Source organism: Dendronephthya gigantea, unplaced genomic scaffold, assembly GCF_004324835.1.
Source record: "Dendronephthya gigantea isolate DGI-Jeju-01 unplaced genomic scaffold, DenGig_1.0 000011F, whole genome shotgun sequence".
Lineage (NCBI taxonomy): Eukaryota > Metazoa > Cnidaria > Anthozoa > Malacalcyonacea > Nephtheidae > Dendronephthya > Dendronephthya gigantea.
The window spans coordinates 976979-982791 of NW_021163021.1; positions in this window are offsets into that span (position 1 = coordinate 976979).

Here is a 5813-nt window from a genome sequence, read left to right on the forward strand (position 1 = left end):
CTGAGGTATTCAAATTTTACTTGTTTGCTGATGATACGAACTTAGTATATTCCAATAAAAAATTAAAGTCTCTAGAAACGATTATCAACAGAGAATTGATACAAGTTTGTGAATGGCTAAACACAAATAAGTTAACTCTTAATTTAAAGAAATCCAATTATGTTATCTTTCATCCATACCAAAAAAAGCTCGATTATCAAGTTCAATTAAAAATGTTTGACAATGATTCCAATATATTAACTAACATTGAATGTAAAGAATTTATAAAATATTTAGGTGTCGTATTAGATAGATCTCACATGGAGATATCATGTTGATAATATTGCATCTAAAATAAGTAAAACAATTGGCATAATTACAAGGCTTAGATATTTTGTACCTCTGTCTACTTTACAAAACATTTATCGATGTTTAATTTTACCTTATATAACATATGGTATAGCTGTTTGGGGTCAAGCGCCAAAAAAATATTTGAACAAGATACTTATTCTCCAAAAACGAGCTTTACGTCTAATGAATTTTAAAACAAACAAGGAACATGCTATTCCACTTTTTATTCACTCCAATATACTTCCTTTAAATATGCTTTACTTTAAAACTATTTGTAATCTAATGTACGATGTTACAAATAGTTCTTATTCAATCTCTGATTGTTTTATCCAATCAAAAGAAGTCCATACTTATAACACTAGACATTGTGTATCCAATAATCTTTATATTGAATACTCAAAACTAACTATAACAACCACATCCTTTGTAAAATCAGGGGTAAAAATTTGGAATAGTATTCCCACTGATGTTCGAGAGATGGGGAGAAAAAATTTCAATTTGAAAATTCAGAAAAGTCTTTTAACTATGTTTGAGATTGAGGATGACTATGTTGATGTACCCACATTAATTCAATATATGAGTAAGCTTTGAAAACAGTGCTTTCAGGGAAATAAACAGGAAATTAATGCTTCCTTATAATAATGATATTTTATGCTGTCAGTATATTGGGCCACTTTGTAAAATAGATAAGGAATACTCTAATTTCTTATTTAAACACTGAGCACATCTTACCTAATTTCGCTTCACTATCCGCCCCGATTAGCTTTGCTATTAGCGGATAGTATTATTTAAATACAGACTGTAACTATTTCCTTATTAATAAAATTTGATTTGATTTGAAAATTTTGATTTTGATTTGAAAAAAAAAGTCTGTTGCAAAAACTTTGTTTCAAAGAGCTGAATCGTTACCATCCAATCGCGTTGCTAGGGACAACGAGCGTGATTATGTCCTCAGTGTACTGAGAGAAAACAACTATCCTCGAAACTTTTTAAATGATTGTCTAAAATCCCCTGTCTCGACTAGATGCAATCCCTCACAGGGTGATTCCTCAAAAACAGGTTTTGCTATAGTTCCATACATTCAGGGAATTGCAGAACCAATCAGGAGGATCCTGAATAATTGTGGTATAAAAGTTGCCTTAAAACCCTTTCAGACATTGGGACATATTTTCGCGAAACCCAAGGATCGCGTAGCGACTAAACAGAAAACTCATGCTGTGTACTCTATACCATGTGGTGATTGCGAGAAAGAATATCTAGGTCAAACAAAACGCCAGTTCGGCACACGTTTAAAAGAACATCAAAAGGCCGTATCGAACTTAAACAGTTCAAAATCAGCCTTGGCGGAACATGTGTGTCAAACTAACCATAACATTGGGTGGAACGATTCAAAAGTCATTACCACTAATGATCGTTATGGACAAAGGCGTTGTTTGGAAGCCTGGCATATTAATGTGAGTCTTTGTGCCCTTAATAGGGATGACGGAAGCTATTTGCCAAAAGAGTATTTACATCTGATTAATAGATGACGTCATTTTGAGAGTATATAAGGAACCGAGTTTCAACATCAGATCACCCCTGATGAAGACACTAGACCGGAGTGTGGAAACGTTGGGTCGTGAAAGTTAATCTTTGTGTGGTGATTACTTTCATTTACTAAAACCAGAGTAGTGATAATTACGATGGATTATATACCTGGTTGCCGTGAACTCATAAACTTCAATTCGTAATGACAAAGTTAACACCTAACAGCCAAAACTTACTGGAGTGCTCGCAGTTTGCCATATCTTTCACACTGCTTCGTACTTGCATACTTTCCGCCATGATGACTCAATAATGTGCGTACAATGTTGCATGCAAAGTATCACAATTGAGCGCTTATTATGGATTTGCGCATCAGTCAAACGCGATATTTTGGATCGTGGGCTGAACGCATCAGTCAGCACCCATTTCCCAATGTTGCGTATGCACAATAGTTTTTATGATGTTGCCTTGGGGAAATTCGGCCAAAGGGACTTGGAGACTGTTGCACCATTTATGTGCATTTCTCTCAAACATTACATAGTGATGTAACATATCCTCACTCTAAGAATACCTATTATAGGTATATGTCAAATGCCATCAGAATATGTATAATACATAGTTCAAGCCTCAAACACTTGTAGGACCCAGAGCCCAGATATTGGTCCGTGTATATGCGCATATGGTAATATCACACAATATGGTGGCTGCCAAAGAGTGCGCTAAATCGTCAAAGTGGTCATCACAACAACAGCCTTCCTTGGAGGCTAGTTTAGAAAACGTACGGGAGTTAACCGGTACAATAAAGAAAAAAGACCCCGAAGCAGAGTGACTTCTTTCTCACGTACGATAGCAGTGGTAAAAACGCATTCTGATCTGAACGTGTTCCAGAACGCGTTCAAAACGCGTCCTTGAACTCGTCCGGAACGCATTCCAGGACTTCGATACAGTTTGAATGCTGTGTTGTCGCCGACAAGAAATGAAGTACAGTTATGAACAAACATGCAATTGTTAACTGAAATAGCTTAGCTGAGAGCATGATCATTATAAGACCTTGAATACCAACAGAGTTGCCTGCAGAGGAGGCTAGATGTAAGCCTGCACAAGTGAGTACATAGCCTGTTCTATTCTATGCCATGACTATGTTGATAAGAAGACTGATGAAAATGGTACAAATCTGGTGAACGAGGGGGTTCAAAATGTAGAAAGTATTTGATGGGGTTAATGTAGCTGAAGGAAGCAATGATGTGATAGAAAAGTCTGGAAGTAGTAGTGATAGTGGGAAAGTGAACTAAGCACAATCCCAAATCCTGAAGCAGTAAAGCCCAGTACAAAGTTGTTTACCGTTTAGCATGATGTGATGCTTCGGACAGTTCACTTTCGGACAGAACTTTACCTCTTTTATTAATTATACTTGTTACGCCATATTTAATTTATCTTGATTATACTCTGATTCAACTTGATTTGCTTGCAATAGGATAGGTGTTATTTGGTAATTTGATTCTGGACAGTTATAAAATATTAGGATAAGAACAAAGGGATTCATTTTTGTTATTGAGCACTGCTTATGCATAAAATGAAGTGCTGTTTCAAGCCGTAGAGACCCACTCTTCAGGTAGTATAATCTTTATTTGTAATGTGTTAAGTTCTTTATTAACCAATCAATAATATAGTCCATGTAATCTAATCAAACACACTTATCATCTGCAATTTCATGTTGGTGAAACTCAAATCAAGGACGGTTTAGCAGTCAGAAAAGCCCTCTTGGATGGGTAGCCTTTGGAGTACACAAGGAGCCAACAAAGCAGAAATGCACATGAGTCCTGACTTGCTCAATAACCTCCTTGGGGTAGTGCTACGGTTTAGAGAAAGAGGAAAACAAAGAGGAAGTGATACTCGGAACAAAGGAAGGGAACAATGTGCAAAAGGTTCTCAGAACTGTTTGGCATCCACAAGAAGATCGGTTTTCATTTGTAGTTAAATAATGATACTACTCTTGAAACACCCCGTAATGGAACAAAGTCAACATCAGCAATGCCTGGCAAGATGACAAAACGCGTTATCCTCAGCAAATTATCTGACATCTTTGATCCCATCAGGGCTGGAGCGGCGATGTTGGTGAAAGCAAAGATTGCTATGCAAGTTATTGGTCGCCCCCTCAAAGGAGGTAACCATACCCCGTCTTGAATTGCGAGTTGCCATTGCCCCGTATTGTATTGCCTGCCATATTGTATTGCAAGTCGTCCCAAATGAAGTTCATAAGAACAATCTTTTTCTCTGACAGTAGAGTAATGTTGGCATGCATTCGAGAAATGCCACATGTGTACAAGCCATTTGTCTCATGCCAAGTCAGTGAAATTCAGTCGAATTCCACTCCTGCAGATTGGTATAATTGTATAAAATAAAGTATAATTGTATAGAATAAAGTATTGGATCATTAAAGCCCACAGAATTGCAAAGGTTGTCACTCAATATGTGTACTTCCAGCTCTTTGCACTTTTGTTAGTTTAGGTTGACCTCAGCCTCAAAAACATTCTCAAAAAAGGCTAGTAGACCTTCCTTTGCTAAAGTTTGTGGTTCTCTTATTCCATAAGGTTTTTCAATACATTGAACAAAATATTCATTGTTTTCTTTCTTTAAAACTTTCCCTAAAAATACCTGATCCTCATATAACACCTTTACTCACTGTCCAACAGTAACATCATTGTATGTCATTACCCTTCAGTTCTGTTGGAATCGTTGAGGTTGTTTCAGTTTCAATTTGTTCAACATCATCATCACCATCATCATTGCTTAATCCTGAGCTACTATACACAACAGACGCATCTTGAGCTGACCAAAGAAAGCTACATCGAGTGGCTGTAAAAGATGAGTGCTGTTGGAAACCAAGCAAACAAAGTGTATTTCTTACCCCTTTTGAATATCAATTTTTCTTGGACAGGGTCATCAGACAAGTTAGTTTCGTAACAGTTAAGAATATTCTGTGTTGGTACATTTTGCACAACACGGCTCAGATTGTCAAAGTACTTTTTAAAGTCGTCCTGTTTTAATTCAGCACAAGAAACCTTGATATTTTGACTAAGTTCTTTTGACTAAGTTCTTGATCACTTTGGCTAAGTTCTTTTGAATGACGCTTCAAAAAGCTTCTTGCCCAGTCTTCGCCAGGGGTGTTATTTTTGAATTAACTTGGCAGTTGGCTTTACCCAAGTATGCTTTCACCATCAACTGTAAGTCTAAATTTGAAAAGGGAAACCCCCACTCAGCCACTGCTATAAGATGCCTGACAAAAGATTCTTCTCCTGGAGATAAGTTTAGCGGGTGACCAAATGGCTTCATTTGTATCCCTTTAAACTTTCGAAGTAACATTGATTTTGGAATATTAAACCACGAGCAAAGAAGCCTCACAAATTGACATACCTCCATTGACATGCCTCAATTAACATACATTCTCTGCAATCGCCATATTTTTTCTTTTTGGATCCAATCACCCTCTTGTATTTCCTCATTTGCATAATCTTTCAGAATTTAAGTTAATATTTAAAATAAACATGGATGCACATCAACCGTTTTGACTAACACAAATTGTTTGAATGTCCCAAATTACCCCAATTTTACCCTTAGGTCAACAACTAACCTCTTATAAAAATATGTGTCAGCAGCATTAAAAACCCATTAACTTAGCTTGGCTAGGAATATGTCCTTTAAAAAAATTTTACATATAAATGCATTGAATGTTTTTGGAAGCATGGAATTTTTTTTCAGTTTATGGAAAAGTAGAAAATTTAAAAAATGTTAAAATTAGAAATATCCTGAGATTAATTATAAACATTCAACTTGAGTTTGTACTGTAAAATTGAGCTTGTACTGTAAAATTGTTATGAAATGCAAAGCAACAAATGTATATCCCAATTTACACCATTGGTATATTGCTTCATTCATATAAAATGTTGAGAATGCCCTGG